Below are 11002 nucleotides of genomic sequence, written 5' to 3' on the forward strand. Positions count from 1 at the left end.
TGAGGTCCCAAGTTTACTTTGTAGGTATTTCCAGCTAAATGCCTTACAACCCTTAGCTGTAACATAACTCATAAACTGAAATTATTAGTAATGACAGTTTTTAAAGAAAATTTTAGGATAAAGAAGTAATTATGCTGGGGTGTACTGGGAGTAGAACCCAAATGTGCGCACAACTGTAGTTTTAGCCCAATACTAACTCACTTTATAAGACAGCCTGTTTTCTTTTTGTTTGTTTGTTTGTGTTCTTTATTTTGTTTTATGGTAGGATCCAGGTTTGAACTCAGGGCTCCACGCTTTCAAAGCAGGAGCTCTACTGCTTGAGCCACACCTCCAGTCCATTTTCCTTCAGTTATTTTGCAGATGGGAGTCCCAGAAACTATTTGCCTGGGCTGGCCTCGAAGCAAGATCCTCCTGATCTCAGCCCCTCAAGTATCTATGGTTAGGCATGAGCCACTGGTGCCCAGCACACAGTGCATTTTCAGTTACACAAGTTTCTTCAACAAAAGTTTTAATCAGACTTTTTTTTTCTTTTCTCTCCTCTCTCTCTCTCTCTCTCTCTCTCTCTCTCTCTCTCTCTCTCTCACACACACACACACACACAGCCAGTTCATCAGAAAATAAGCAGTCTGCCAAGGCCACCATCAACCCAAAGTCATGCCTCAGGAAAGCCCAAACTGGCTTTATGTGTCCAAATCACCAAACAAATAACTGGAATCTATTTTGAGAGGTCTTTTACACATCTTCCAAACCAAAATGTTTTACTGAGTACTAAAACGTAAACAACTCAGCTCTTCCAGAGTAGAGCCAACCTTCTTACAAGCAGATCACTCCCTCTATTTTGCCATAGGTCCAAACACTCACTGACTCTTTTTCCATTTGAAAGAAGACATTCCTTTCAGAAATCCCCTTGAGGAGCATTCTGACCTCTTGCTCCATCCAAGTTCTCAAGGATGGCCTATGAATTTTAAAGACATCACCTGCTATACCACAGACCCCACTCTAAACTTTGGGAGCTTTTATTAAAATTTACAATTGGTGTCATGAAAATAAGAGACTTATCTATGACTGTCACAGCCTTACTCTAACCGTCTCCTCCCAGATTAAAAAAAAACCCATGGGTATTTGAACATGAAATGACACATGATTATTGTCAGAGAAATCACTGGGTGACAGTTTCTGCCTTGCAGGCAGGGGTCACAAAACATAAGACTCACAATGGGTCTGGAACTGGAAACATTGCAGAATTGTCTCCAATTACCTGGAAGGTAATCAAAATATGAGTGATTTGAACTTCAAATTATAGGCACAGTGCACCAGCACTTCTTGCACCCTGCTGCTCATAAAAGCAGTATCACATCACCTGGAGTGTGTTAGAAATGCAAGATGTGCATCTTAAGAGGATCACCAGGGATTCATTCAAGTTTGAGATGCTCTGGACATTAAAAATTGAGATTCACAGCTCTAGCAACACTTTTCTAAGATATAAGATATTTCTTTATACGTAAACTACAGGAAATGAATCTTTCGAAATTTATTTTTTCTAGAATAATCTCGAGTCATAGAAAAAATTTTCCTCTAAACAAGAAAACATTTCATTAGTTCAGTCATTATTTGATATTTTAGTGCTTACTAAAATGTTAAAAATTATTATTGGTTGCTAATTTCCCCCTCCCACTTTAAAATACCAACATGGTAGAAAAAGCAAGAGTACTAGAAACTAAGAATCAGTGACATCAACAATGATTTTAATCATTCAGAGGGAATTAGTGTTTAGTTTTGTTTTGGGATTGAACCCAGGGCCTCAGGTATGCTAGGCAAGCCCTCTTCTACTGAACTATAGACCCAGCCCTGACTCAGGCTCTACTTCTGGCACTTTGAGAATTACTTGCTAATTGAAAGTCTGCAGTCACAAATGCAGCAAACCATAGTTAGAAAAGTAGTCCTGTCTCACTAATGTAGTGCTGAACCCAATAAATGTCTTTCAAGCATTAAGAACTTAGAGGTAGGAGTCATTTATATATTCTGAATATTAATCCTTATCCGATGAATTACTGGCAAAGAAGTTTCCCTATTCTGTAGGTTTTCTTTTGATTCTGGTAATTGTTTCCTTTGCTGTGTAGAGCTTTTAATTTGATGCAATCCCAGTTGTCAGTTCTTGTTCTTTTTCCCTGAGCAACTGGAGATAGAAGTGTTACCTATGCCTATATCTTCAAGGGTTTCCACTGTTTTCCTCTAGCAGTTTCAAAGTTTCCAGTCTGACATTAAGAGCTTTGATCCATTTTGATTAATTTTTAAATTATTCAGCCATAAAGAATGAAATTATTTTGCTTATAGGAAAATGGATGGAACTAGAGATCATCATGTTAAGTGAAACAAGCCAGACTGAGAAAGACAAGTATCACAAGTCTTTCTCATATGTGGAATTTAGTCCTTAAAAATAAACAGAATTATAAAACAGGGACTGTTTGAGGGTGGGTACCAGTGGAAGAGCAAAAGGAGAAGGCAAAAGGGAGAGAGGTGAATATGCTTGAAGTACTTTATACACATGTATGAAAACAGAGTAATGAAACCTGTTAAAATTATTTTCAAACTGGAAGAAGAGGATGAGAAAGAGTAATAGAGGGGTGAATGTGATTGAAGTAGATTATATGCATATATGGGAATATCACAATAAAACTGCTTTGTTCAACTAATATATGATAATAAAAACATTTTTTGAAAGCCTATTTTTAAAAACAAAATTTAAAAAGTTAAAAATCTTAGCGGCAAGGACTGGTCTTACCTAGGTGTCTTCCAGCTTATATCCTGAAAGGAATTCTGCTAGCACCTTGCTGGACAGTGAGGGAATCCAACTAGAGTATGTGGGACCTATCAGCTGGTGAATGTCAATCTTCCTTATTCAGCATGGAGTGATCAACTGGGGAAACTAAATTTATCAAAATGCAGCATTAGAAAATCAAAGAATTAAGTTACTCCTCAAAATGCAGAAAATTTTGGAGAGCACTTTTATTTTCAAAAAAACAGAGGAACTTTACGAAATTAAGAAAAAAATACAATGTAAATAGATGATGTGCAAGGAAAATATAAAAAATTAAGTAGCAAGGTCACAAAAGAAGTTAAAAGAAACTAAAAATGCTATAACAAATAAAGTCCATCTCAAAAGCAATGTAGAACAGTAGACTCATTGCAGAATCAGGGAAGTCAGAGACCAACCAGAAAAGCTTTGTGAGAAAACAGAGGTGAAGACAATAAGGTAAACAGAAAAGGCAACAGATTACACAGCACAAACACCTGATCATTGGCCATCACCATCCTTGAAAAAGAAACCAGACAAATTAAGGGGGGGGAGAGTATGACATATGGTTGAGTAAGGAAGTCAGCAAATCTTCTTTTCTAAAACAACTGTAAACAATAATCTGAGAATCATGTATGCTTTTAAAACAGCTGAACTAACAGTAGGAGCTTGGGACATTCTTGCCTGCAGCTGTTCCAATTCTCTAATTTTGCCCTTTCCTCCCCTGCAGTTTGTAGTCACAGAGGTTCTGCCAGGGTAGGGGACATCTGTGAAGATGGGTTGCTACAGGACACCCACACCCAGTGGTTTGTCTGTGGAGGCAGCGATCTTGGTGATGAGTGGAATAGAGAAGGCCAAGAGATTTACAAACTCAAGGTTAAGGTCATGACTGGGGCAAGGTTACTGATTCCTGGCTCAAGCTTGCATAGGTCTGAAGGTGAGAGCCCAGAAAAAAATGCAATGAGCACAGATGATCTTTTTGGGACGATGGAAATGTTCTGAAACCCCAAATCATTGAGATATACATTTATCCAGGGTAAATTTTATATGAAATTTATATGACAAATAAACCTGTTTTAACTGTAAACAAAAGGGAAAACTTTCTAGGATGAAAGAAAGTTGGAGTCTATAGCTCTAATGAGCTTGCCATGTCCTTGGGCAAAATTAATTTAATGCTGCCTTGTCTTAAGCTTGTCCTGGCAATAATGTTATTTTCATGATAAAAATATTACAACCAATATGATCTTACTCATGCAGAAAAAGCAAGCCAAATAAACAGATTACATGTGAAGGAAGAACAATACACTGAGTTCAACCTTCCTCTGAAAAATAAACATCATAATTTTAAAAGGAAGACATTTTTGCAGAATTGTAATAGAACAAGTTGAGCTCTCAGAATTATACGCCAGGTTAAGATAGCGCTCTTGTCAAGGCAATAGAAATATGAGCAACTGTGCTAATTTTACGTAAAAAACAGTAATTTGCACTTGCACTTAATGCTTCCTTTCAGATGGATTTGTAGACAATACTTTCTCATGATACATTTAGAAATGCACCGATTACAAAAGCGGGTTCCTCAAGTTCACTTGTCTCAGTGACAGGTAAATAGCATCAATGAAGTGGGAAAGTCAGGTGAATTTTCATGTATGCCAGAGTCATCATTTCTGAATTTTAATGCTGCTCTTGATATTTGTCTTCTGCATCAGAGAAACTATAGGGAGTTGTGAGAGTTGTGGCAAAAAAATGGATGTTTCCAGCAGATTGATACGTTTTAAGAATAGGAATCTGTGTGGTGGAATCCTTTAATTTTTCAAGAGAAACCAGATACATAGATTTTTATATTTTAAAATTTTTTCAATGTGTCCAACTGAAAAAAGGTTTTATCAAGAATAATGCCTTTCCTGCTGTTTTATGCTCTAGAAGTCTTTTATTCATATTAAATTTTTCATAGATCAAAATATGAAACAAACAAAACTAGATTCTCTTTTAAATTCCTCAATATTTGCTGTGGATTTATGAGACTGCATATGAGTTGGTGAAGTAATGAGTGTCTGTTATCCAGTCCATAGGTGCATTTAATGTATGACAATTTACCTCTTAGGTTAGCTGCATTTAACATGCAGTAAGTAATTGTTACAGACCAGACAATTGTGTGCAATTCACAATCTCTACCCTTATAGACCTGGGACCCCACAGATGGTAGTCAGACATGCTTATTTCAGGGCAGAGAGTGCAGAGAACTGTAGGGATTGAAGAAAGCCTGTCTGTGGAGGAATGGGGAGATGTCGGCTAAGGTGACATGTCCACAGTGCCTGAAAGGGTGGGTTCAGTTTTTCCAAGCAGAGATAGGACTGGTTGTGAATACCTGAAAGAGATGAGTAGCTGAAGAAACACACACAGGTGTGAAAGGACACAGCACAGAAAGGGAGAATGAGACAGCTGGTGCACAAAAAGAAAAAGCTGCCAGGAATGAAGTATGTAATCAGTTTACCTCAGGTAAACTTGTTTAGAGTATCTGGCATGAAAGAGGAGATAACCAGGACTCAGAGTGGCCCAAACACAAATGTAGGCTTATGGTATAAATAATTTAATTATACATTTTAAATTAGAAACAAAAGAATTATCTATTATTCTAATAAGCCAATGCTCTTAAAAATTAGATATACAGAAAACACAAACATCTACAGATTTTTAAGCAAACTATTAATATCATGGATTTGATGCTCACAAACATTTCTAGTCTCGATTCTGAGTCTTCCAAAGGTTAAAATCTGTTAGCTAATAAAAAGAAATTTAAATTATTCCAATTTTGAAGCTATCTTTCCACACAATCTTTGGGGCCTTCTCTCAGTTTTCAAAACAAAAAGAAATCCTTAACAACTGATTGGCTGGAACACAGACTGAACTCCTGTTCAAAATACAAGTGAAGCAGAAACCTATTTATATATTTAACAAGGACTTTAAAACTTAGAGAAGGAGGTAACCAAACATGACACATCTCTGGGCTTGAGTCAGGCCATGATCATAATGTCTAAGTCATATTTGAGCCTGTCACTCTCATTCAGGGTTACTATATCACTTGAGAAATTTCCAGATTAATTTTATTCTTAATATTATATTTTAAGTTTATACTCTATTTTTTTAAATGCATAAATATGATAAGGTATTTTCCCATTTGTCTTGAGGGACCTTAGAATTCAGGAAAAAGCTCATCCTTTTCATATTCTTCTTACCTGGTCAGGGCCCTCGAATTCATTTCAGTACTAAATAAAAATACAGTTAATTGGTTTTGGGGGCTGTACCAGTGGGAGGGAGAGGATATAAGGAAAGGGTGAAGGAGGGTGAATGTAGTGGAAATATTATGTAGTCATGTATGAAATGGAAAAACAAGACCTGTTGAAGCTATTCCAGGAATCAGGGGAGGTAGGATAAAGGAGAATGATGGAGGGGGTGAAATCAACTGTTATACATTGTAAGAACTTTGGTAAATATTACAATGTGCCCCCAGTATAACAATAATACAGTTAAAAAGAAGAAAAAATACTGTTAATTGGATTATTTATTATTTCAATTGGTCTCACCACCACTTCTGAGGTTGGTTCTATCTAGAACCTAGTATACTATGATGTTCAATAAATAAGGAATCCAAAGAAGATTATTAGGCATAATATTAAAATGGATCTCATATGACTAAAAAGTACCTTTTGTTCAACATGAGAAAAGGCAGAAACAAGGTAGAAAAATAAAATCAGGACAAAGTTAGGTTGCTTTACAAAATATGTCATAACATTCTATGTCCTGCTATGACCATTCATTTCAACAATTTAATTCTGGCATTTCCTAGCAGCCAAGGGGAAGAAGAATGCATAATCATACTTTCCATAAAATAAAATTAATTGAGTAATTAAAAAAAAATGGCAAGTATCCCTACATCCGAGTTTGGGATCTTTTTTTTCCCTTTGTTTGGGTGGTACTGGGATTTGAATTCAGGGCTACAGACTTGTGAGCCAAGGGCTCTACCACTTGAACCATGCCTCCAGAACTTTTGTTTTCTGGTTATTTTGTAGATAGGGTCTCATGTTTTGCCCAGGTGACATTGACCATGATCCTGTTATTTTATATTCCACCCTCCCACCCCCCACCACATTGCTATGATAACAGGCACATGCCACTATTCCCAGCTATGGTTGAGAGAGGGTCTTGAGAACTCCTTGCATGGACTAGCCTTTAATGTAATCCTTCTGATCTCAGCCTCCCAAGTAGCTAGGATCACAGGTGTGAGCAACTAGCACATACCTCAGATCTGAGTTTTTGAGAAATTTATTTCATAAGTGTTCATAATGTAGACAACTTATAATATAGTTATAAAGAATAATCTGCCTTAAAACTTATTATCTATGATATTTGGTTCCAATAATATGGTAGGTGACAGCTAAGGGTACTTCTAGCTCTGAAAAATGATTTGTGATTCTTGATTCAATTTCTTACAAACCCCTGCTATGTGCTGTATTTCTCTGGATAAAAAAAGATTTCTACACACACACACAGACAGACACACACATATCTTTGAGTGATTATTTCATATTTTTGCTATTCTGAACAATAAGTTTACTGCTACTTTCTTGTTAGTATAGTAGAAAAATTCAATATTTATACACCAACTGATCCATGAAAGTCAACAAAGAACAGACAGCCTCTGTCTTTTAAATTGTTCATCTGTCAACTCAGATGGAAGTAGGAAACTCTCATCAAATATTCAAAACTCCTTTCAACAGATTCTGTCAGACAGAAATTTCCAAACTAATATGCATATAGGCTCATAGGCCAAAGAAGGAGTTTCACTTCATACTGACTTAAATTCTGATTGCATTTAACCCATAAGGAATTTTCCCCACCATAAAAAATCCTCAGGAGAAGACATGACTAAAATGTGGGGCTTCTGAAAACTTGGGAATAAAATTAGGAAAAGAAGACACAGTCCCCAGCAACTGGATGAGAATGACAGAAGTGAGGTTAACAAAATTATCAATCTTAGTAGAAACCTGAAAAGGCAATAGTATAATCTTCACTTTTACAATATCATTGTACCTATGCTGTATCTTTATGCATATATCTTACATATGTATATCACATAAGTAGCCCATAATTTTGGAAATGATATCTATAAACCTGGCTTAGAACATTTTGAAATACCTTTCTTTCAAACTCAGAAAGAATAATTATGCAACCAAATAAAAACTCATTTTCAGATTCTTTTAAAGTTAGCAGGGACCTGACATTTTTTCTACAATGAAAAGTGCTTTGGGTGTGTTGTCTTGGAGATTTGAATACAATGCAGTTTTGTTGAAAATGGCATGCCTTTCTAAAGACATGAACAATTCTTGGCAAATTTCCAAAAAAGTCAAAGTACACTGTTTCTTCAATTATTCTGTAGTTGCATTTGTGAAAAAATCAGAACATATTAAAACTCTGCAGAAAATACTTCAAATGTGTAACATAGTCTTAAATTCATTGCTCACTTATGAGTTGTTTTTTCACCTTTATGAAAGTCTAAACAGTAAATATCATGTGAGATATATGCTACATGTGCAAGTGTGATCCTTCAAAATTCATATTTTTAAGTCCTAACCTCAGCCTGTGACTTTATTTGGAAATAGGGTCATTGCAGTTGTAATTACTTAAGATGAGGTCATGCTGGAGTACTGTAGGTCCCAAATTCAAGATGACCAGTGTCCTTTAAAAGAAGGAATGTTTAGATACAGATATAGACACAGAGGGAGATAATGATATGAGGATGAAGGAAGACATCTGGATGATGCTTCACAAGCCAAAGAATACAAAAGAGCCCCAGAAAACCACCAAAGCTGGAAGAAAAGCATGGAAGAGATTCAGACAGCCCTTAGAAGAAACCAACTCTGCCAACACCTGGATCTCAGATTCTTGCCCCCTGAATAGTGAAACAATACATTTCTGATTGTTAAGCTACCCAGACTATGGTTTTGTTGTAACAACCCTCAAAAACTAATACAACATGAGTTAGAGTGAGACTCCTCAATGGATATCTTCTCGTGTTATAATCTTTTAAGCCAAGTGAATGTAGTGCCCATTCAATATATTACATTTTTCATGTAATCCCATACAAGGGAGGTATTGCCTTATGGAAAGAAGAAGAATGTGGGAAGAGAGTCATGAGAATCCAATAGATACCATTTGTCTGGGTGGGGGAGGAGAAGAAGCATGAGTACCTAAAGAACATCCCTGCATTTCTGCAAAAAGTACCTTCAGTCACAGCCTGGATCGCATGGCAGCAGCAGTACAGAGTGAGAAAGGAGGGCTGCCTGTAAGCCAGAGCAATCAGCCGGTCATCTTCCAGAACATGGCAGTCTGCAATCTGGATCTGTTTCCCAGTAGGTTGAATTTTTTAAAAGGGAAGACCTTAAGGAACTCACTTTAAGGATACCTGATACCTTTAGGAAAGTACCTGTTATGGATATTCTCTCAAGGGGCAAAAATATTACTAAGCACCAATTGAAGTCACCATGGAAAGGTAACCATTGTGCTCTCAGGCAACTTACAATCTATCTGTAGAAGGCCATGCTAATCAAGTGTGACATATATAATGTGATTAGTGACCCAGCATGAATGTTAAAGAAATACAGTATTCTGGGAGATTATGTGGGGGCTCTATCAGAATTAGAGGTTACCCCAGGAAAAGACATTTATATTGTGACACGAAGGAGACTGGGAATTCACATGGCAAAAGTAAGAGTGGGTCCCAAAGAGACTCTTCCAGGCAAAGGAAATGGTGTGTGAGAAGTAGTGAGGTGAGAAGGTGTTCTGTGCAGGGGAAATGAGCACAGGCTGGGGTATAGAAAGAAAGGTAGGCAGAACAAAGATAGGCAGAGGTCAAACTGCATGGGCTGGCAGGCCACAATGAGAATTTGCACCCAGTAGTATTAAGCAAGGATCAGACTCAAGTTTTTTAAAAGAGCACTATCCAATGGTGTTTCCCATGTTCACAGTCCAAGTGTTTTAAAGCCTTCCCTTTCTTCTCGCCACACCTGCATTCATTTTTCCCTCTGGTTACTCTTAAAATAAAAGCCCTAACACTCACAGAGTTAATAAAGCGTTCTCTTATAAGAGAAATTGCAAATGCTTTCTTGTAGGTTCACAACCATCTAAAGAAGTAATAGAGGATGATATTTTCATTCTTACTTAAGAATTTAAAAACTAAGTCAGCCATGGTGGCACACATTTGCAATCCCAGCACTGGGGAGGCTGAGGCAAGAGGATCATGAGTTGGAGGCTACCTAGAGAATTTCAAGCCAGCCTGGGCTATATAGCAAGACACTGTCTCAAAATAATAAAAATGATTTTAAAATAAGAAGCAAGGTCCAGAAAGGCTGTGTAGCTTACCCCAGGATCACCTAGACAATAGTGGCAGAGCCTGGCTTTACACACCAGCCTGCTGACTCAGAGTCAACACGCTCCCCACTGTCCCTTGTGGGTTCTGAAAGGAAAACAAGAGGCACAGCGAGGAGACAATACTCAACACCACCTATTACACAGGCAGCCTGAATCCAGAGGTAAACCAGAAAGGAAAAAGAAGAATAATGCTCAGCATTCTGGGACTAGAATTAACCTAGACCATGTTACAACTTAAGGCCCGAAGACTCTCAGATGCTCTGTGACCCTTCTTCATCTGTGTTTTGGATGCAGATGTTTCCCTCAGATTACAGTATACGGGACATCTAATAAAGAAATACACAAAGCTTCTCATTCCCTTTAGAATTGGATGGGATGGGAAGGTAATATAAAAGTACTAATGAGAACATTCTGGAACACACAAAACAATTTTCTCTACGTCTGTTCACCTCAAAACTCATATAACAGAGACAACTTGATGCTTAGATTCAGCATTAGAGTTAGTTTCAGAAATCCCAGAACAGCAATTCGTTGTAGTAAAAAGAACACTGGCTCTGCAGTCAGCAGACTTGAACTCCTGTCCCAGAATCTGCCACTTAATAGTCACATGGCCATAGGGTTCCTTTACCTTCCTGAAAGCATAGGAATAGTTTATCTTTTGAAGAGTTCTTTGACAGCAGATGTCACAAACTTAAAGCCCAGAAGCCATATCTGGACCACAGACAGAGTTTCTTTTGCTCACAAAATTGTGGAAGTATTTTTTAAATTTCTTTGGAAGAATCC

Source organism: Castor canadensis, chromosome 13, assembly GCF_047511655.1.
Source record: "Castor canadensis chromosome 13, mCasCan1.hap1v2, whole genome shotgun sequence".
NCBI classification, from domain to species: Eukaryota; Metazoa; Chordata; class Mammalia; order Rodentia; family Castoridae; genus Castor; species Castor canadensis.